The following is a 23922-nucleotide window of genomic DNA, read 5'->3' as shown; positions in this document are numbered from 1 at the left end:
TATCGCTCTCTAATACTTAATACTGATACAATATTTAATGACAAGCTCGTTATTATATTTAATTTCAGGTCATTATTTATTTCTTAATATGTACCGTAATATTTAACGCAATATTTATACGTAACCTTATTAGAATACAGTCTTCCTGATCCAGTCTTCGTGAGAAAAGGACGGCAATAACTCGCTTGGATGCGAGAGAGAGAGAGAGTCGCACGTGGTCCGTGCGGGAGAAGGACGGCGTAATCTGCTTGCGTGCCAAAAGAGAGCCGCGCGTAGTCCGTGCGAGAGAAGGACGACGTACCTCGCTTGCGTGCAAGGGAGAGCGTCTGGCGTAGTCCGTGCGGGAGTAGGACGGCCTGCCTCTCTTGTGTGCGAGAGAGAGAGCCGCGCTTTGTCCGTGCTGAAGAAGGACGGCTTACCTCGCTTGTGTGCGAGAGAGAGAGAGAGAGAGCGCGTCTGGCGTGTCTCGCTTGGCTAATTATTTAGCTCAATTTAGCTCAATTTCACTTAGCTGTGACGACTGTGAAGACCGGGCTGACGAATGATGCTGATCTCGTGTTCACGTAATGGCGATTCTTCCTGCGCAGCATTCTACATTCTTGCTTACAGAATCCGGCTCGAAGGACCAATGTTGGGGCCGTTTCTGGTGGTGGAAGTTCGGAGAGGTGAACACAGTGGAACAGCGTATAAATATACACGTTTTTAAACTGAGAGAAGCTTATTTAATACTTGAATTCCTTCGTGTTTTCTCACTACAATTAATACGTGTCAACGTCTTTGATCACAAGTCGCCATTATGGATCTTTTGTTCGCTATCGATAATCTTCCGATCCATACAGTATAGATGGCGCCACTATACTGTGTGTGTCCTTACATATACTAGCGTAAGGACTAACAAGTAAATATAAAATATATTTTTCTTATCAAAAACAATATCTATATTATTAAAAAAATATTACTTAAATGAAAAGAAATTATACAAAGATAAAAAATGAATATTGTTAGAACAAATCAAATAATTTTTGTTAATAATATGCTGGAAGAATAAAAATATATATATTATGCGAGCACTTTTATATATTTAAATAAAAAAATATATATTAATTAAAGCAGTATTGTTGTAATGTAATAATGTATTTTCTTATAACTCTGGTATAATATATAGTATTAAAAGGCTATAAATATATTTTTAAATTGGAAAAATAATATTTGCAATTGTAAATATATTTAGAAAGCATTGCGATTTAACTTAATAAAATAAATAATAAATTTTGAAAATAGTTACAAATTTCATTTATACAATTCGAGATATATCATTTATATGGGAATTAAACTCCTACTTTTTGTGCTTCAAACAAACAGTTTACAAATATTTACCGTGCTCAATTCAATCAGTTTAATATTCTGAATCTTGTATTGGGCTTATATCAGATATAATCAGAAATTAAACTGATTGAACATTACTACGCTTTAAATCTTACATTACTAGCCAAACCTTGCAGACTTTATATTCATTTGCAAGAATACAAGAAAATACATCAGTGCTGGGATTTACTTGCACATTTCGGCCCGATTCCGTGGCTCACGCCTATTGCCCCCCACTCACCGCTCGTGCGTTAGCAACGAGTCGCCAGATATGCGTAACTAAGGACCGCGACGCTTCGTCTCAGGAGCGTTTATATGTAAGAATGCCTAAATATAATAATAAGACAATACTTTTCTAAATACAGCGCGAAAATTCTTAGAATTAAAAGTTTTTCTTCAATATTTTATATCAATGAATTATAAAATATTGAAGAAAAACTTTTAATTCTAAGAATTTTCGCGCTGTATTTAGAAAAGTATTGTCTTATTATTATATTTAGGCATTCTTATATACGGACGCTCCTGAGACAAAGCGTCGCGTTCCTTAGTTACGCGTATCTGGCGACTCGTTGCTAATGCACGAGCGGTGAGTGGGGGGCAATAGGCGTGAGTCACGGAATCGGGCCGAAATGTGCAAGTAAATCCCAGCACTGAAATACATCATCTAACGAAGAAATTAATAAATCGTTCGCATATTTAAATGAAATGAATCGATTTTTAATAACAAAAAATCTAATTATCTAAGATACATATTTGATTAAATATTATATATTGATTAATATTATGTATTTGGGATGGCTTTACATAATGAATGGTGCTTTTCCACACCACCCATGGGGTATCACCAATGGCGCGTTCGGTTTTTTAAAGTGGACCTTCGCCTGGAGCCCTATTATACCACTGTATGTTACATATTTTATTGTATCTTTCATTTACAAGTGTGATGTCTTTTATAGACAAGATATTTTTTACACACTTGTTTTTTGCAAGTGTGATGTCTTTTACAGACAAGATATATTTTACACACTTGTTTTTTACAAGTGTGATGTCTTTTATAGACAAGATATATTTTACACACTTGTTTTTTACAAGTGTGATGTCTTTTACAGACAAGATATATTTTACACACTTGTTTTTTACAAGTGTGATGTCTTTTACAGACAAGATATATTTTACACACTTGTTTTTTATAAGTATGTTTTTTAAAGACAAGATACTTTTTATTTTATTTTCAACATTATTATTACATATCATTAACCGATGATGGACCAGCAATGTCATCAATGTCAGCAGCATATAATGTAAGACTGTTCATTTTCTTAGGGCAAGTAAAATATAATTTTTCCGATGACATGAGAGATAAATGCTTTTCATTAATCTCCATGTCTAGAACAGTTTGTTTTCTCGTTTTTAATGCTGATTTTAATACACAAATAGCATTTACACACGCGGGCGAAAGTTTATTTCGTTTTTTTGTTTTTATATCAGATAGAAAAGAAAACATTCTTTCTGGGTCAGCATTTGAATTTGGAAGTGATCTTACAGCATTCAAAAGAGACTTCAGGTTGGGATATTTACGTTTCAAAATTTCTTTTCACATCTCATCAAAGCTTAATTTAGAAAAATGTCTTTTTTCTGCTATTGTAAAATCGAGATGTAAAGCATGCCACTCTTTTTTTAATGCATTTTCGTCAAAACCACCGAGGGTTTGAGCGATAAAAGAAACATCATTAAATGATGTTTCTCTATCGATGCTACATAATGCTGCGTTTAATTGAAAAACCTTTAATTTATATAAAAATTTATCTTTAATGGGCAATCTTTTACTAATCTCCTCTGCAGCAGTCACTTAAAATTGCAAACAATTATCTCGAACATTTCCAATTATGTCTGCGTGTCCTTCTTTCATTAAACTCTCGAGATATTCTTCACATTCAAATCCTACATTTATATTATTTAAAGATTTTTGGTTTTCTTTTTCAGAAAATTTAAAATCATCATTACATACATATTTTAGAAGCTCTGGTTTCAAAAAGTGTTTACAAAATGTTATTAAAAGCTCTACTGATTTTGGCTGCAATAAATGAATTCTTGTTTGCAGAGCTTGGAAAAATACATTGAAAGAATTAAAAAAATTCAAAATATGTTTTAAAAATAGCAAGTAAGCTTTTACATCAGGATTTTGCATTATAGATAATAAATTTTTTCCTGACTTTGATTTTTCACTTACGACCATTTCGGTCAAAAAAAGCTTGGTAGTATCCCACAACTCAAGATGTCTTTCAACACATGAATGGCTAGAAAGTCACCGTGTATCAGATAACTTTAAAATTTTATGATTTGTTTCTTGAAAACATTCGCTAAATTCTTGATAAATAGCAGCACGCTTGGGATTACTGTTAATATAATTCGCCATCTTTTTTATAAATTCTTCACAATATTCCGGTATTTTTGCACATGCAGCATGTGCAGCCAATGCAGCGGAATGGCATGGACATGAAAATATTAATAAATTTTTACAAACTTCTTGTAACTTTTTTTTTGAACGATAGATGTTTTCCTATCATGACAGACGCATTGTCGCATGATAGGGCAACAATATTTAAAAATGGAATGTTTAATTTCCACATTTCACATTTAAATGCATTAAATAATTTTTCCGCGCTGCTATTTCTCGCATCAATATTAATTAATTTAACTAATTGCGTGCGAATATCTAATGTTTCAGAATCAACATATCGAACAAGAAATGTCATCCATTTTTCATTACTAATATCAGACGTTTCGTCAATAAAAATTGTAAATTTCGTATTTTGAATGTTACTAATCACACGGGCCGTCTCAACCGGACACAATACATTGGAAATTATACTTTTACATTTTGTTCGACCCATGGTCATACTTTTCAATACGTTACGATCTTTTCCTACTTCTTGGAAAAAACTAAGAATTTCTTTTGCCGTTTGATGCGAAACATTCTTATCAGCAATTAACGCGGCATATCGAATTTCTGCTGATTTCTTTCGCTCTTCAAATGACAAAAGTGATTCGTCCGTCATGTTGATACTTTCATCCGTATTTTTTGTTTCTGTTTTATTATTTTGACATATTTTTATGTGTGTTATTGATTCTGCATGACGATAAATTTGTGATAAATCATAGATTTATTACAAAATGAGCAAAAAAACGAATTTTTTTCATGTGATACTTCGCGTAGCCATGGCTTAAATAATTCGATCTCTAGCCATTGTTGTTTAAATTTATATTTTTCTGTTAATTTTTTATTTAAACTCTTATTGTCAGCATTTAATAATAATGATGTACTTTCTTTCATATTATTTTTATAGCACGCAGAATCCGCATGTCTTAAAACATGTGTATTGCAGGAAATATTTTCATTACATATAATTGTTGTGCCTCCGGAGAGGCACGGTAGTTGGGATCGTTTGCCGGAAGGAATTTGGGAATTCGGGCTCCGCCTGAGAACTTCACTGTTTTTATTTGTTTAAAAATTGACACCTTCTCAGTTAAATAAATATATTAATATCTATTTTATTTGTGACTTGATTACAATGTTCCCGCACTTTCGCTCGCGTCGCGTATCATGATAACGGGTATCTTAACGTGCGCGTGTCTAGAGTCGAGTTTCGATCTCGAGACTCGCCTCTCGCTTCTTCGTATATATTTCTGCCGACTGCGTGGCTATTTAATATTATAATAATTATTGATAATCGTTTTGACACTCGCGGTTGTTAGAGATATTGCTCGCGTAAAGGAATAAAGATTGCCCGTTTGGTAGTTATTGTGACTACTCGCGTAATATTAATTAATGATCAAGACTGCCCGCCGTTCGTTAGCGGTGGGCCTTTTTATTAACTCCCCTTGGCTTCCCGGGAGGGGGTCGTTTAGCGACAAGGCTGTGTGTCGTGTCGCTTGATTTTGGCAATATCCGGATGCAAGCTAAGAAGTTCTAAGTAGGGCTTCTTTGCTTGCACTTTCGCAATTTCTTTATTCCTTTTTATTTCGCCTTTAAGTAGGACTTCGACGTTGCATTTTCGCAATGTCCTTTTTCCGCTTGCCCTGATTTCCGCGTTTTCGCAATGAAATGATTGCACGGTCGCTCGGGCTTAGCGCGTGGCTCGCGTTGTCAGCGCTTTGTTCGGTCAACGCTCGTAACGTGATCTGTATTCGCGTTACACGTTGAGCAATCATATAAAATAATATGTATTTAGAATAATATATTTAATAATTCGTGTATAGCCTGTTCGGGCTATAACATAATACAATGATAAAAACTATCATCAGAAGATACTTTACGTATCCAAGATTTAATTCTATCATCACTAAGCCAAGCTTCTGAAAAGCTTCGCTTAGATGTTTTTCTTAATTCATCACACATTTTTATATACAGCAAAAGATAGGCAGAAACAAAGAATTAAAGAAGAATGAATCAAGTAAAAGATAAACAATAAACAATAGGGACTCACAATCAGAATTGATTCAACTTCTTAGATATCAAGACTTCACCAGACACGTATCAAAAAATACGTTGACTCACAAATACAAAGCAACGAAATTATCTCACAGAAGCGCCGTGAAACAACAGATCGCATATGAAACAAATGCACGGAGTACGAAACAAATGAAAAAATACCGAATACTTCAGTTCACTAAGAAACGTGCTGTCATAGAACATATCATGTCTCGTAAGTAGTAAATTAAATCATTATTATTTGTATCTGTTAGAAAAGTTTAAGAAAGTTTCAGTTTCAGTTTTTCTTCTTTGTAATTATACATAATAATCTATTTATCAAAGTTTTATTTACATATTTTATATTTTGCAGAAGAAATTAATGAAGAAATGCCGCAATTGGTGGTGCAAAATGAAGGTGGCAACATGCAGCAGTTGATGCAACAATTATTGCATCAACAAAGAATGCAAGGAGAAATGCAGCAACAACTGCAGCAACAGCTGCAATATTTGCTGCAGTAGCAGCAGCAGCATATGCAACAGCAACAGCCGCAAGAAGTGCAACAGCCGCCGCAGCAACAGCCGCCGAAAAATAATAAAAATGGTAAATTATTTCTTATTAACTTATCAATTTATATGCATGATTATTGTAATTTAATTATTATTTATAAATGTATATGTTTATTTTTCAGACAAAGAAAAAAAAGAGGTCGCGGTAAATCGCGAGCTCGCTGGTACAACCAGCGAGGGGGCAGAGGATGGGGCGTACGTGGCGGCCAGGCCAGTAGAGACGGCCCTGAAGCAGCCGCGGCCGCGGAAGAGGCAGAGGTAGAAGTGGCCTCACCATTGTAAAAAATTTTTATATCAAATATTAAAAATCTTAAAAATAATAAAAAATAAATATAAATAATTTTGGGATTAATTATTTTTACCCCACATTCTTATCATTAATCTTTCTTGTCCTTGGTACAATATAATATATAACATACAGTGGTATAATAGGGCTCCAGGCGAAAGTCCACTTTAAAAAACCGAACGCGCCATTGGTGATACACCATGGGTGGTGTGGAAAAGCACCATTCATTATGTAAAGCCATCCCAAATACATAATATTAATCAATATATAATATTTAATCAAATATGTATCTTAGACAATTAGATTTTTTGTTATTAAAAATCGATTCATTTTATTTTATGCGAACGATTTACTAATTTCTTCATTAGATGATGTATTTTCTTGTATTCTTCCAAATAAATATAAAGTCTGCAAGGTTTGGCTAGTAATGTAAGATTTAAAGCGTAGTAGTGTTCAATCAGTTTAATTTCTGATTATATCTGATATAAGCCCGATACAAGATTCAGAATATTAAACTGATTGAATTGAGCACGGTAAATATTTGTAAACTGTTTGTTTGAAGCACAAAAAGTAGAAGTTTAATTCCCATATAAATGATATACCCGAATTCTATAAATGAAATTTGTAACTATTTTCAAAATTTATTATTTATTTTATTAAGTTAAACCGCAATGCTTTCTAAATATATTTACAATTGCAAATATTATTTTTCCAATTTAAAAATATATTTACAGCCTTTTAATACTATATATTATACCAGAGTTATAAGAAAATACATTATTACATTACAACAATACTGCTTTAATTAATATATATTTTTTTATTTAAATATATAAAAGTGCTCGCATAATATATATATTTTTATTCTTCCAGCATATTATTAACAAAAATTATTTGATTTGTTCTAACAATATTCATTTTTTATCTTTGTATAATTTCTTTTCATTTAAGTAATATTTTTTTAATAATATAGATATTGTTTTTGATAAGAAAAATATATTTCATATTTACTAAATAAATATATTTTACTTAAGAAACTTAAAGATTTAAATATAAACAAAAACGTTATTAAAATTCACCGAATAAATAGTTTTCTCGAGTAAAATAAAATTTTTTACTATCAAATTATTTTTTTTCGCGGTATGTAGAATATGAAATGTTTAATATAATGTTCAATCTTCGAGTATTTTACTCGAATACTTTTATATGCAGTATACTTAAATAAAAAAAAAAAATTAAGTGAGGTAATATTGTTTTAATATAATAATGTATTTTCTCTTATAAGTCTAATATAAATATATAATATCGAAAGCGTGAAAAATCATTTAATATATAATGGGAAGGAAGGAAAGTTGGAAAAAACATTTATTATATGACATAAAAAGGCTGTAAAAAAAAACATTTAACGCTCATGTATATAAAGAATCGAAAAGCGAGTCACATCGCTCGTCGCCGTCGGCCGTACGCCCGTCGCTATAGTTGCCGGCTCGATAGAAAGAAGAGAGACAGAAAACAGTATATTTGTCTTCTTCTGCTATCCGAAGCTATCCGAAGCACCGAGCTCACACGTACGCGGTTTGCGCTTGTGTGTGTTATCCCTTCCACCTCGGATGCATGTTGCTCGCGTCTCAATTCTGGCATCACTGCACAGGACACATAATTATTGAGAATTTATTTAATTTATGTAAAATAAATATATAAAATAAAGATTCTCACGAAAAACAAACAAAGGAAATCAGACTAATTAAGAGCCAAGCGCGGTTACATTTCCGAAAATATTCTAACTAATAATTATTTATTGTGGTAAATTTTGAACGTTTCGGTCCCCTGGATCGGACCATCATCCTCAGTGAGTGCTGTACAAATAGACAAAAAAAACATGTGGATCAAATAATATGTGAACAAAAAAAAGACATACGGCGGTTACATACGTATTAATTAAAGTATGCGCATATCTTGAGTCACGGCTCACAGTATCGATGGGAAAACGAGAAGAATCTTCCTCCGGTGCCAGCCGTGAAAGATGAAATTCCTTGAGTCACACAAAGGACCATTCTAATTTTCTTTTTAAGACCCAATGTAACACATGTATGGAAAGTATTAAAAAAGAGAAATATAGTACAGCGTCGGAAATGAAACAGAAGAGATTCACCTCAACATCGAGAACACCGCGGGCCAATGAGAGCAAGACACAACTATCGGCTGCTAAATCAAACTCGCGTATGATAATGTCAAATATAAAATGTTCGCGTATGACATTGTAACAAGAATAAATAAATAATAAACACAGACTATCCGCAAGAAGAGAAAAATAAGCGTCTATGACATATCATCGCGCGATGAATATAGATTTTTAAATTATTGATAAATTTTCCGTGATATACGCTTGATGCAAGCGCTTCGTGGAGATTTAAACTGTTAGTTTGTCGTTTTATAAAAATCATCTCCGACATCAAACGCCTTTCATATATGTGTTCTTCATCCAAGATTTCCACATTATCCCATTCAAAATCATGATTACTTAACCTTTTTTTTTTTTTTGTGACGGAGGGGAAATGCTTTTACGCATACCCCGCCTCGATGGGGTTCGAGGCGGGGTTATGTGGGGCTCGCCCCGACCTAAACAAACGGCCGGGGAATACCCACTAAAACCCCTCCGGGTGGTCTTCTCGGGCGTTTCTGGGAGCCTCCCTGGAAACTGGCATGTGCACTACCTCAGGGAGGCCCCCCGCCCACAAGCCTAACCCGCTGGAGGAGCAGTTATTCCTCCCCCAGTGCCCACATTAATGACGTGGGCATCGGCTTCCCTATCTAGGCGAGAGGGGGACCACCGCCCCTCCCGCCTCCCTCCCGTTATGAGTCCCGGGGGGGGCGTGGCCGGGCCCAGGTACCCCACCTGGGCTCCGACCACCGGGCCCGACCTCGGGGGTGTCGTCCGCGACGAGTCAGCGGACGCCCCCCGGTTTCGTCGGGGCCCTGCGCTAGCGCTGGGGGCCTTCGATGGGGCCGGACCCGATCGTGGCCCGGCCCCCTGCCCCCGCGCGCGCCCCCCCCTGTCTGGGGCGGGTCTCCGGGGGTGCCGGGGGCCGATATGGCCCCGGCCCCCGTCGCCCCATCCCGGGAGGTCCGTGGGGCGCGGCGATGTCGTGCCGCGCCCCCCTGACCAGGGGGTGCGGGGGGTCCGCGGATCCTGCCCGTTGTGGGCCCTCCCCGCGTCCCCCCCCCCAGATCCCCCGGCCACCACTCCTCAGTCGCGAGCTCCCCGGCGTCCGCCGGGGAGTCGCTCCCGCTCTCTCTCGGCCTCCTCCTTCTGCAGCATTACTGCCTCGCAGAAGGAGGAGACCGCCCCCCAGGACTCCTCGAGCATAACGCCCACGATGCTCGAGAGCGAGAAGTCATTAACGCCTATTAAGTCGACGAGGACACGGCGCTCTTCCGCCCACGCTGGGCACACCTCCAGCGTGTGCTGCGCCGTGTCCTCGTCCCCCCCGCAGTGATGGCAGCGCGCGCTGTCCTCCTTCCCGATGCGACACAGGTACGCGCCAAAGCAACCATGGCCCGTAAATACCTGTGTCGCACGGTATGACATCTCGCCACCCGCCCTCGTGACCCACTTGACCAAGTGGGGGCGGATGGCCTCGACGACGCGCCTCCCCGTGTTATCACGGGGGTCGGAGAGGTGCTCGTCCCACCTCTCCAGAGCGCGTCGCCTAGCCTGAAGCCTCACGGCGGCCTTGACCTTGGGGGTCAAGGTCACGCCTAGCCCGCCGAGCTCCCGCGTACGCCTGTACACGAATGCGTACATTTCGGCGTAGAGCTCGACGGGCGGCGTCCCGGCCAATACTGTGGCTGCCGTGTGCGACACCGTCCTATATCCGCGGACAACCCTGATGGCCACCCTCCTAAACACGCGGCGCAGCAGCATCCTGCTGCGCCTATTGGCCATCAGGGCGTCCGCCCACACTGGCGACCCGTAAAGGGCCACCGCTCGGACGGTGTTCGCATATAGGCGACGCATCCGGCCGTCCGGGCCCCCGAGATTGGGCAGGAGTCGGCTAAGGCTAATTGCCACCGACTCCGCCCTGGGGGCCAGGCGCCGAAAGTGCTCGCCAAAGCTCCAGGCCGCGTCCAGGCAGAGACCCAGGTACTTCAGATGGTCTCCCACCCGGACGGAGATGTCGTCCACCGTGACATAGGCCTCGGGGGGGGGGGGGTCGTGTCCTACGTCCCCCCCCGTGCATGAATAGCGCCTCCGTCTTTTGAGGCGCCACCTGCAGGCCCATGTCACGGATAGCGCGGACAGCGCACGCTACCCCTACGTTGGCGGTGTATACCGCATCCCCCCAGCTCTTTCCCCCGGCCAACAGCAGAGTGTCGTCCGCGTAGCAGACGACCCTGCAGCCGGGGGGGAGAGCAATGCCCAGCACTCTATTGTACGCGAGGTTCCACAGAGTGGGGCCCAACACTGACCCCTGTGGAACCCCGCAGTACACGTCCCTTCTGCACTGGAGTACCCTGTTGTCCGGGTACTCCAGCCACCTGTCCCGGAAGTAACTCCTAAGGACCTCCACCATGTAGGGGGGGAGGCCAAAGTTGTCGGCGGCCTCCCCTACCCTACTCCAGGGCAGGGTGTTGAACGCGTTGCGGATGTCCAAGGACACCGCAACGACCACCCCGCCCCCCTTCATCATGGATTCCGCGAGGGACCGCACACGCAAGATCGCGTCCACGGTCGATCGCCCCCCGCGAAACCCATACTGGTCCTGGTGGAGGCCCACGCCATCCCGAGACAGGTGTTGGACGAGGCGGTTCGCCAAAACTCTCTCCAAGAGCTTTCCCGCCTCGTCCAACAGGCATATCGGCCTGTAGGCAGAAGGGACGCTGCCAGGCTTGCTCCCCTTTGGGATGAGGACCAACCTGGCCCTCACCCACGCTGGGGGGAATACACCCTGCCTGAGGCAGTTGTTGAACAACTGCCTCAGGCGCCCGGACAGGTGGTCCAAGGCTAGGACCCAGACCCGGCCGGGGATCCCGTCGGGGCCCGGGGCCTTATTGCCCCTGAGCCTCAATCGACGGATCACTCCGGCCATTTCGTCCTCTGTCACCTCCAGGTCCTCCGACCACGGGATGGCCGCCTCCTGGCGCCAGGGTCTCCCGGGACTCCGTCACTGGGGGCGCCCAAGATCTAAGCTTGTTCATCACAAGCTTGTATGGGCGCCCCCATGGGTCTGCGTCCAGCGAGCGTAGGTGTTCGTCCCACGCTCGGGCCTTGGACCTTCTGATCTCGGCGCTGAGGGCGTTCCTTGCGGCTCGGAACCCCTCATACGTCCTCTCGGCGTCATTCCGACGCCGAGCCCGGGTGAAGCGGCGTCTGGCCGCGACGGAGCATCGCCGAAGTTCGGCGAACCCCGCGCTCCACCAGTACGCCGCTCGTCGCGGGCGGGGGCTGGTCCGGGGCATCGCGAAATCACACGCGTCTCGCAACGCACCCCGGAACCAGTTCACCTCTTCGGTGATCCCCCGCCCCTCCCCCCCGGGACACGGCCAGCCCGCCGCGAGGACGGCTGCCATCAGCCTGTCCGGGCTCATCTTGGTGAGGGCCCATCTCCGTGGCCGGGCATCTCCCCGGCCTTGGGAGCGGCCGAGCACCCCGTGGCGGGCAGCGTGCAGGACCACCTCTATATAGAGGTGGTCCGAGAGTGTTTCGCACTCCGCTACCCGCCAACTAACGATCTTGCGTGCGGCGGAGGGGGTGGCCCAGGTCAAGTCCGGGACCGATTCCCCCCGCCGCCGCACTAGGGTGCTCCTCGACCCCGTGTTAAGCAAACACAGGCCGAGTGCCGCCGCCCAATCCTGCAGGGCCTCGCCCCTGGCGTCCGTGACCCGGGAACCCCAACGCGTCGATTTCGCGTTGAAGTCCCCGGCCACGATAGTTGGACGGGGCATCTGTCGGCGAAAACAGGCCGACACCCCGTCCAAAAACGCCTCGAACTGGGCGAGGCCCACGTTGGGGGAGATGTACACTCCCAGCACAGAAATGGGCCCCCACCTGACCGCCACCACTCCCGCCCCGGCCTCGACCGGTGTGCAAGGCGGGAGTGTGGGGTCGTGCCTCCAAGTGATCGCGACGGAGCCCGTCCGGTCGCCAATCCAACATGGACTGGCTTCCGGAACCCGATAGGGCTCCGCCGCGATCCCCAACCCGAACCCCCGCTCCGCCAGGCTATGCAGGAAGAGGTCCTGCGCCCGGCGGGCGTGGTTCAGGTTGGCCTGTAAAATGCCCAGGGACATTTATTTATGTGCCCCTGGGCTCCGCCATCACCACCTCCGTCATTGAGGCGGGGGGCGTGACGGCGGTTGTCGTCCTGGCCCTAGGGGGCCTTTTCTCCTTGGGGGCCTCTGTCGGGGTCCCCGTGTCTTCCGCCCCGCGCTTGCGGGTGTCGGGCGCCGCGGTGATCTCGGCCAAGTTGACCGACCGAGACGGCCCCGCGGCGCCCGCCGGCGGGAGGGACTCCCGCTGCCTGCCCGGCCGCTTCTTGGGGGGGGGGTGCATCGTGCGCTCCCCACCCTGTGGTCGGCCGGGCGCCCCAGCCCCGCGCAGACCGGACACCTGACCTTTCCGGCGCAGTCACGCGCCAGGTGCCCGGTCTCTCCGCATCTATAGCAGCAGCCCCTACGATCGATGGGGCTGCTGCAATGCTGCTGGACGTGCCCCCTCTCCAAACATTTGTAACATTGGAGAGGGCGCTTGTCCAGCAGCTCCGCTTGAGCCCGGGACCATCCCACCTGGATGGTCCGGGCTGCTGCCGCCTTGTTGGCGGCTTTTAGTGGGCACTGCACCCACACGGTGCCCAGGCCGCGGGTTGGGAACTTTATGTCCCCAACCCGCACCTCTGTCGCCTCGCAGGCCCCCAGCCCAGCGATGGCCGCCGCAATGTCGGCGGCCACGATGGACCGATCGAGGCCCCGGAGCCTGAGCTCTGCCTTCCTTACCGGGCGGGCGAGACGGACCCCCTCGTCGCCGACGAAGACCCGGCGGAGGTCGGCGTAGAGGGCATCCGCCCTCTGCGACGCCGTTGGCCCCTCCCTCTCGCCCGACCCGGCCAGCTCGACGATCATGGCCCCGGTCGCCGCCTCCTGGACCCGGAGGGAGTCTATTCCCAGTTTCGGGAGATCAATCTCCCTCCGGGCCCTGGCCATTGTCGCCTGGTATGCCCCGTCGGCGCACGTTATCGTGACCGCCGCCGATCGGAGCACCCTGCGCCTCGAGGCATCGCCTCGCTGGCGCCTCCTCTTCCGCCTCCGCCCCCCAGCGCGCTGGGTGGGCGGTGCCGCTCCTGCGGCTCTTCCTTCGGCCGGGGGTTGGGCCGCCTGAGCGGCCCTCCCCCGAGCCGTCCTCTCCCTCCTCCCCACAACCCTCGACCAGGATTCGTCCTGGCGAGGGACTGCGGGGGGAGGGGAGGGAACCCCCGATCTCTAGCCACCGGCCTGGGATCGCTAGGGGGGGCGGGGCTCTGCTCCGCCCCCCCGGGGTAGCCGGTGCGCCGCGAGGCGCGGGTGGCGGGGGCCTCGTGCCCCCGCCCCCCGCCACGCCGCGCGACTTCTTCCGCTTCCTCCTCTTCCTCCCCTGCCCCGGCGCTGAAGCGCCGGAAGGGGGGAGAGGCGGGAAGTCCCTCCCGGGCAGGCGGCCGGCCATGGGTATGGGCCCCCTAGGGGGTCCGCCCCGGCCTAGCGCCGCCCGCATGTCGACGAGGGTGTTGATCTGCTCTGTGTACCATGCGTACCAGGCGCGTTCACCCTCGCCGACTATCCCCGGCGGGTAGCTCACGGGGAGCGGTGCAGAGGAACCCCCCAAGGGGGGCCTCATCACCGCCGATCCCCGGCCACCCGCCGACGTTGGGGACCGCAGTCCCGTTCCCCCCCTCGGGGGGGACGTTGGGGGCCCCTGCCCCTTACCCCCCCCCCCGAAGAACGTTGGGGACGTAAGTCCCTTTCCCCCCCCCCCCCCGTAAAACGTTGGGGACGTAGGTCCCTTTCCCGCCACCAACGTTGGGGACCCCGGTCCCGTGTTCCCCGCTGGACGCTCCACTCTCACCGGGGCGTCCAGCTTCTCCATCGACTTCACCCGGGGCGCCCCCCGCCTTTTGCGGGGGGACCCCCCGGGCGTGCCAATTGGAGGGAAGGCTTGGCGGCCCGCACCGCCGCCAGCTCCCCTCGGAGCTCGCGGATCTCTTTTTCGAGCTCCGCGTTGCGGTCTCCGAGGGACTTAATGTCCCTACGGAGAACCGCCAGCTCCCCCTCCCCCTCGACCTGCTGGGCCCTTCCCGCCAGGGTGCCAATCGCCACCCTGGTCAGGACCGCATCCCGCCTCAGCTTCCGTTGGAGGCTGCCCTGCAGGTTGCCGGAGAAGTGGGCTATATTCTCGATGGAGCCCGTCGCCTCCAGAACGCGCGACGCGATGTCTGGGGTGGGGGCCAGCTCCATCTCCCCCGCGCACTCCGTCTCATAGCGCCGAAGCTCTTTGCTGGGCGGTGGGAGGGGGGTGTCCTTCGCTAGAGCTTTTTGGGCCCTTTCCCCCTTCTCCCTCTCCTTTCGGCGGGCAGTCTCCGCTTCCTTCTTCTCGCGAAGGCCCACAAATTCACCCGTGGTGGGTGGTCGCCCGCGACCTCGCTTCTTGGGGAGGTCCTCCTCCTTCACCTCCTCCTCGCCCCCCTCGGGGGACATGTATCCCTCCGTGTCCTCGCTCGCGAGCGAGGTCCGTGAGGAGGGGGCGGGGGTGGCGCATCTGCTGCCCCCCCGCGAGGAGTCCTCGTCCCTCTCTTTCGAGCGGGTGAGGCTCTTGCCTCGACCCGCCTCATCCCTACTATAGGGGTGCGACCTAGCGGCCGAGACCGAGCGCGACCGGAGTCCCGATTTCGACGAAACCGGGCCCGGTCGGTCGATCCCCCGTGCGACCCCCTTCCTTCTTCTACCCTCAACGATAGCCAACTCGCCAGGGGCACTCGTCGGCAATACCCCCGGTGGCCCGTCGTGTGATGACGACGAGGGGGGAACCGGGACTGTATCCCCCCCCCGCCGGTCGCTGTGGGGTCCGAAGCCCACTGCGGCAGTAATCGGTATATCTTTATTTGTACCCTCCATGTTGTATCAAGTAAAGATGGTTTAATTTCGGTGTTTTCCTTCACCTAGGTCGGTTGGCTTCACCGCGCCTGACGAGCCCGACCTGCCCGGGATTTTTTACCGAGGTTACCTACCTCTCCTCCTCGCTCGATCTCTCCTTCCCTTTTCATACACACCCCCTTCCCCCCTTCCCACAGAACCCCAATACCCTCCCCACCCATCCCCAATACCCACATACCCCCCCTCAACCCACACAAACCCCCAGAAAAATGACCCCCATAACCCCCCTATAACCCCCCCACAATATCCCAATGCAACCCAATAAACATTCATCCAGAAATAAAGAAAAATAATATACAATCACACGACGATCGAGTTGGTGCACTCTTAGACCCCTTCCAGGAATGGAAGGGGAGCCCCTCCACCACGACAAGGTGGTGCACCATCGGAGGGGATGATTACTTAACCTGTAGTGTGTCGATAACAGAATATTGTGCGGTTCTTCTGATGTGGTCCCGATGTTCCGCTACTCGAGTTTTTAGAAGTCTGCTTGTCTGGCCGACATAAGATGCATCGTAGTTCTTGCAGGAGATTTTCTAGAGATTGCGTAGTTCTTTTGGCAAATTGTTTTTATCCACGCAGAGAAATTTGCGCAATTTGTTCATACCGGTATTTGATAATTTTGTAAATTACGGACCACAAACCTGAATCGTTCCGAAATAGTTGGAACGTATGGGATGTTAAAAAATGTATGTTTAGAAGTTTCGTCGTTACTAATCGTGGTATCTGTCTTGTCAAATTTATTGTGTGTAAATGACAGAGATTTTGAGCGCTCTTGCAATTTGTTGAATATGAACGTCAATGGACATCCGTTTGTTAGTAGCGTATTTATGAGGAAATGCAGATTTTTTTTGGTGGAAGCCTGGATGTGAAAGCCGGAAAGCTCTGTCGATGAGGCCGATGGCAGTGCTTTTTTTATGGCAAAGAGGATGTCGAGACTCGAAATGCAAATATCTGCCCGAAAAAGTAGGTTTGTGATACCAGTCAAAAGTTAAAAAATTGTTTAAAATTATGGTCACGTCTAAAAAATTGAGTCGGTTGTAAACTCCCTTCTCCATCGTAAACTGTAATCTTGGATGAAAAGAGTTGAAAGTGTAAAGCACAACATTGAGCATAGAGAGAGGGAGCCGCCAGTGCGACATCGTCTACATATCTATAATGAAGAGATAAATTGAACGGAAGAGTCTCAACCGCCTTCATCTTCAGGTCTTATAACGTGATGTCGGCGATGATCGGAGAGAACGATGAACCCATGAGAGTGCCGAAAGTCTGTTTATAGCAAACGTCGTCAAATTTAAAAAATGTGGAGTTAAGAACGAAGCGGACTGCTTCCAAAAATTTGTTACGGGGTATGGCACATTTCTCCCCAAAAAAATTCCATCTCTTTTTTATACTATCTAAAGCCAAGTCTATAGAAATGTTAGTGAATAATGATATCACATCTAATGAGATCAGTTTGTGATCGTCATGTATGTGTATGTCTGTTAGTTTCTCAACTTATTGGAAACTGTCAGATATGTGACTATTGGCTGTTGGTATCAAACTATAAATTATGTCGTGTAAAAAGGATGCCAACTCGCACAGAGGAGTATTGATTGACGAAACGGTAATTCTAAGGGGGCACACCGGCTTGTGGATTTTTAGCAGCTTGTAGGCTCTCGGTAATACGCCATTAGTGTAGTTAAGTTTTTTTGTACGTCAAGTCAGTAATATATTCAAGCTTTTTCCATCTCGCAAGCAAGTCATGGAGATTTCTGATTAATTTCTTGGTAGGATCTTTCTTTAAGATTGAATATGTGTTGCTGTTTTTAAGAAGAGCGTTGATATATTTATTTTGTTGATATATTCTATTTTTTTAAGGGTTACGATAACGTTGCCTCTATCAGCTCTCGTGAAGATCACGTCAGGGTTATCACGTGTGAAACTCCGTGCCGAGAACGAGGCCTCAACAATCTCTTTATCCAGAGGGGAGTGTCTGGGTGGACCATTAGTATATTTATTTATTATGATTCTGTTGCGGATAGACGGATATATATTATCTGGAAGTAGCATTGTTATGTAAAGTTATTTTAGTTTGTATTATATTTTGTACTATAGTTATTTTATTTTATTTTATTATTTTATACTATAGTATTATATTATAGTATATTTTATATTATAGTTTGTTTTATATTCATAATGTTAATTTTAATTGGAATAACAGCGCTAAGTTTTTTTTGCACACGAAATTTTTTTATATTTATTTTTTTAACCTTAATTTTTGAATTTTTATTTTTGTAATTTTAAACTTTTTAATTTTCGAAATTTAATTTTTTGTGTTTTGTGTTTTCTTTTTTTGAATATACGTTTGAGTATGTTTAGATTAAATAAATATGAATAATTATTTAGATATAAATAATTTATTATTTATATATATGTATATAAATATTCTAAAAATATATAGAAATTATACATTTCTACGATCAATTTTAGGTTCTCTTATGCCATATAAATATATTTTGTTGCATTTTATTTGTTTCTGCAAATAGAATAGAGTACAATGTTAAATAAATGACAGAATGCAAAATTTCATAATTTTAATATTTTCAGCATCTTATATGTATTAAATAGATCTATTTTAGTTGTAAAAAATAATTCAACTGAATATTATGCATTATATTTTTCTAGATTTATTAGATTTTTTTTATTTTACTTCTTTTTGATGCTAAGTTGTTTTCCTGTGATTTTAAGTTGTTTTCCTATGTTATTAATACAGATAAGATGTAATTTATAAATATAATTATTAAGAAGATAATATTTTTGATAGCGATAAATTTTTCTAAAGATAAATATAGTTTTTGAGAAGATAATACTTTTGATGGCGATTAATTTTTGTAAAGGATTATTTTGGCTGGAGAAAGATATATTTAGCGATATTTTACATGTGTGATGTCTTTTTTAGACGGATTTCATATATTTTTGTAAATATTTTAAAATATTAATAACTTTATATTAAAAAATATATACGTGTGTGCGTGCGTGCATGCGTGCACACGTGCGTGCAATTATCATCATATCTTTTAATAATTGCAATAATACTTTCGTTCTCACTTTTTCTTTTTGTTTTTTCATGTTTTGCATTTGTTATTATTTATACCTTATATTGTAATAATAAATAAATGTTATTTTGTTGCATGATTGGAAAAGTTACTTTATAAAAGTAACTCGTTTTCATTACCGTTCTTTTTTCTAAAATGTAACTCGTTACTGTTACTCGTTACTAATTTTAAGAAGTAACTTGTTACCGTTATCGTTACTCAAACAATAACGCTTTTTTAATTGTTACAATTTCCGTTAGTTTTTTTATATATAACACAAACATTACATACATTTTTTTAAAATACAAGATCAATTTAAAAATTTTTAACTTACATTATCTTACAAAATAGAAAAAAACGAGATACCAGAATAAGCTTGCAGTAGTTTCCATATAATACTGCATTCCAAAACTTTTATCAATATATTCCTTTGTATAAAAATTATACCGAGCAAATTTGAAAAAAGTAACGATAAAAATAATTGTTAAATTCGTTACTCGTTACCGAAAAATGTAACGAAGTTATTTTTTTCCGTTACAAACAAAATTTGTAACGCCGTTACCGAAAAAAGTAACTGTAACAGTAACGAGGTTACAAATAACGCGTTATTTCCCAACCCTGTTTTGTTGTATTAATAAATGTTAAATAAAAATATTCTTGTACGCGATGAATTTATAAAATGATACAAAATCGATAAGTTCAAAAAATTTCTTTTAAAGAAAGTCAAATATCAAATTTAATGACAGTAAGATTTATTAACTTTGAAATTTCACGCGGCAAAACTAATATTTATTAAATTCACATCTCTCAATCCTACATTATCGTTCTTCTTTTACATTTTCTAATAGTAATAATAACAATAGTAATAATAATAATAAAATATATTTATTTTAATTTAATATTAATGACAACACATTTAAATAATATACAGGGTGGCTCCGAACATTCCAGCCAGACTTTGAGATCTTATAGGAAATTTAATTTTGAACAAAAAATTTTCTATAAACATAGGTCGAAAAATGCTTCCTTAAGAAGTTATTGCTTAAAAACGTCTGATGCAAAGGAAGAGCAAAAGGTAAGAAGAAAATGAAACTTAATAAATTTCTTGAAAAAACGATAAAAATAAAAAATAAAAATCTTTCTTTTATGAAAATAAAATAAATTTTTTTAAACTAAAATAGTACGTAATAGTAGAAAATAAATAAAGACGTGAAAAAACTAACTATTCTTAAAATGTCCCCCCGTAGCTCTAATACACTTTCGGCATCGAGTAATGACCGATCTTGTCGTTTTACGGATTTTCTCCTGATACAACTTTAATCGATCTAACAATAAGTAACAAAAGCACTTCTTGTACGTTTGAAACTGATTATCTCTCAAAATTTATGGAACGTACAACAATCATTTTGATCTCATTTGAAAGATAATTTAATTTTCTACAACTTTTGTTTCGGTACTTTTTGTTAAAAAATGCACATTTTCCATGATATTTGGAAAAATGTATAAAATAATTACATTTCAGAGGTTTTTGAGCGATAACTTCTTAAGAAAGCATTTTTCGACCCATGTTTATAGGAAATTTTTTGTTCAGAATTAAATTTTTTATAAGACTTTAAAGTCTGGCTGGCACCCTATATATTACTTTGATATCGTAACAGCACATACCCAGTGCCCATCATATTTCGATATATTGCTATGCAATATTTGTATATGATTTTGCATAGCTGAAATAAGCTTTATTTTTTTGGGACGTTAAATTTTCCATGTATCACAAACACAGAAAGAAGAGCAATTTTTTCATAACGTTTGAAATGCGTTTATACGGGTATCTTCCAACCATGTATTTTGCTGTATATTTATGTTGTAATTTGATAATTGTATTATATTTTTCATTACCATTTTTACTTTTGTTATTTCTTATTTTTTTTTAATTTTATTTGATTTATTTGATTATTTATATAATTAATTTTTTTTAAATAATAGTAATATAAATAAATCACTTACTTGATTTTATCTCTATTAATTACCTACTGCCAACTTGACTCCTTCCCAAATAAAAAATAAAAAATTATAAATAAAAATTTTGTTTACAGTTTTGAATATATTTTACGAAACATTTCGCATTTTATTTTTATATTACTTTTTTGTAAAATGTAAAATTGTTTATATGAATATAATACATTTTTATAGGAATAAAATGCATTTTTTTCATAATTCAAAATACTTACACTTTAAAATATATTTTTATATCAAGAGATACGGAGTAGTGTTTCGCGCCAAGTTTACGCGAAGCCGCGAGGCATTCCGGATATTATACGCGAGTCGAACAGTTGCAAGTACCTAGATTATCGGACCTCAATAACGGCTGAACTGATCGTATTTTTAATAGGCTTAATTAATAACTTAGATTTGAATTATATAATGAAAGTATCTTAATCTTTTTTCTACATCGTGAACGGAGGTAATATAATGCAAAGTTGAAATGTATAAAATTTTTATTAAGATACATCTCCATCATCATCGCCGCCCAAGTCCCTAATGCACATACACGAAACTTGTATTGGACCATTCGTCATAAAATTGCACTAGCAATCCTCTGAAATTTGACAAGTAAATAAATTTGACAAATAAATGAAAAGTAAAAAAGTTTAACGGTAGTGTCTCGTGCTAAGTCACGCGCAACCAAATTTACGCACATTAAAAGTATCGCGGAATAATGCAACAAGGAAGAGAAGTGATAAAGTGATAAGAAATTATTAACGGTTATAAAAGTATTGCGGAATAGTACAAGCAAGAGAAATGATTTCTTTTGATCGATGTCATATTGGAGAAAATTAATTTATATTAACAAAGCTGAGCGCTTATACTTGAGTGAATCGTGCATTGTCAATGAATACATTTGTGACAAACAAATTGTTGGAAAATGGAAGCATTGAAGTAATATTTGGAAAGTTTGGCTGATCATGTTTTCAATAACAATAAACTAGTAACTATACATGCGAACGCGTGTTCATGTATATGGTAATATTTATTGCTCTTTTCCGTTTTCTCTCTTTCTCTCTCCTTCTTTCTCTTTCTTTCATCTCGCGTTTTGTTGCGTTCTCGAGCAATTCGATATTGCTTGTTGAATGTATATGTCGTAGCCAGATTACATAATCCGTTTATAAAGAGACATTTTAAAAACTGCTACTATATTTTCAAATCATGCCAGAATCCAGCCAGAACAATGTACAAATCGTCGCGTTTGATAATGTAGCGGGTCGCTTGTTAGCGTTTTATAGAAAGACTAAAATTCTTACCCAGATCGCAAAATATTTTATTTTCAACCATGACTTTAGAATACGGCTGCTTTATAAAATACCTAGATGTTTTATAAAACGATGGATTATGTAATCTAGTTACGACATATACCAATGTTTATGTTAATGTATCAAAAAAAATCTTATGGGAATTCTATCAAACATATCTTGTGGGAATATCTATTTTTAGAAAATAACAACATTGAATGCGTATATACAGGGTGTCTTAGACCATCAGTACACCTCTTTTCTTTCAAAAACTAAGCATTTTAGAGAAAAACGTGTTGAACAAAAATTGTATGGTTTTGAGGGGAACATAAGATGGTGTTATTGGTTTGACCTTGGATGGCATCGTTAAGGTCAAGTCAAGGACAGCTTTAATTTTTTTAATGGAATCCCCTATTTTTTATTGCATATTCTTATAGCTTATATCGAGATCTTTCCAAAACACTATAACAAATTATTTTTTTATTAAGTACTTTTTGAATTATTTTGTATTGTAATCTGACATATTTTGATATAAAAAATTAAATATCTTGTAAAATATTTAGTTTTCGATAATCTTACCATAATACTTTATGTACAGAATAATGAGACAAATCAATTAGTATAAAAAATAATTGTTTTTAAGAAAATTATTTACAATATATTTTTTTAAACAATTATTTGTTTTTTTTTTATATAATTGATTTGTCTCATTATTCTGTACATAAAAGTATTACGGTAAGATTATCGAAAACTAAATATTTTACAAGATATTAAATTTTTTATATTAAAATATGTCAGAATAAAATATAAAATAACTCAAAAAGTACTTAATGAAAAAATACTTTATTATAGTGTTTTGGAAAGCTCTCGAGGTAAGCTATAAGAATATGGAATAAAAAATAGGAGGTTCCATTTAAGAAATTAAAGGTGTCCTTGACTTGACCTTAACGATGCCATCCAAAGTCAAACCTATGACACCATCTTATGTCCCCTCAAAACCATACAATTTTTGTTCAAAACGTTTTTCTCTAAAATGTTTAGTTTTTGAAAGAAAAGGGGTGTACGGGTGGTCTAGGACACCCTGTATATATATATATATATATATATATATATATATATATATATATATATATATAGGATGTCCTATAAGAGGTGGCCACCCCTTTTAAACTAAAAAAGATAAACTGTAACAAATATATATTAAATTAAATAGTTTAAACTGAACTTTATTGTGAGCATAATGATAGCTTCCAAAAGCTATCTATAAAACTCGTATAATATGTAAAATATTTACATTATATCATACATCGTTGTGTTTGTTTCAAACAGCGCTACAATATATATACAATATATATATATATATATATATATATATTGCTTATATAACATATAGAGTTAAAATAAAAACACTTTTTTGTTAAAATACTTTTACAATATTATTGATTAATTCATTTGTGCTCTATATAGAGTGCTGGCTCCAATTGCCAATATCTAATTCTAATTTATTAAACAATACAGTTATTATTGAGAATTAAAGTTACGTCAAGAAAATTAAGTTTATCACTAACACCAACCTCCATCGTAAACTGAAGTTGGGGGTGGAAAAAATTAAAGGTGTCTAATGTTTAAAAAGGGAAGGAGTGCTACGGCGAGTGCTACGTCATCTACAAATCTAAGGAAAAAAGG

At 41.6% G+C, this 23922-nt stretch overlaps 1 pseudogene; it reads right to left on the bottom strand.

Annotated features, from left to right (window-relative positions):
• Positions 1-16612: 16612 nt before the first annotated feature.
• LOC138942952 (uncharacterized) lies at positions 16613-22279 on the bottom strand (annotated as a pseudogene).
• Between the last annotated feature and the right edge of the window lie 1643 nt (positions 22280-23922).

Source organism: Polyergus mexicanus, unplaced genomic scaffold, assembly GCF_030449975.1.
Source record: "Polyergus mexicanus isolate NDT 795.1 unplaced genomic scaffold, iyPolMexi1.0 SCAF_24, whole genome shotgun sequence".
In the NCBI taxonomy this organism is placed as follows: Eukaryota; Metazoa; Arthropoda; class Insecta; order Hymenoptera; family Formicidae; genus Polyergus; species Polyergus mexicanus.
Note: the sequence above shows the minus strand (reverse complement) of the source record. Positions and strands in the feature narration are given on the sequence as shown.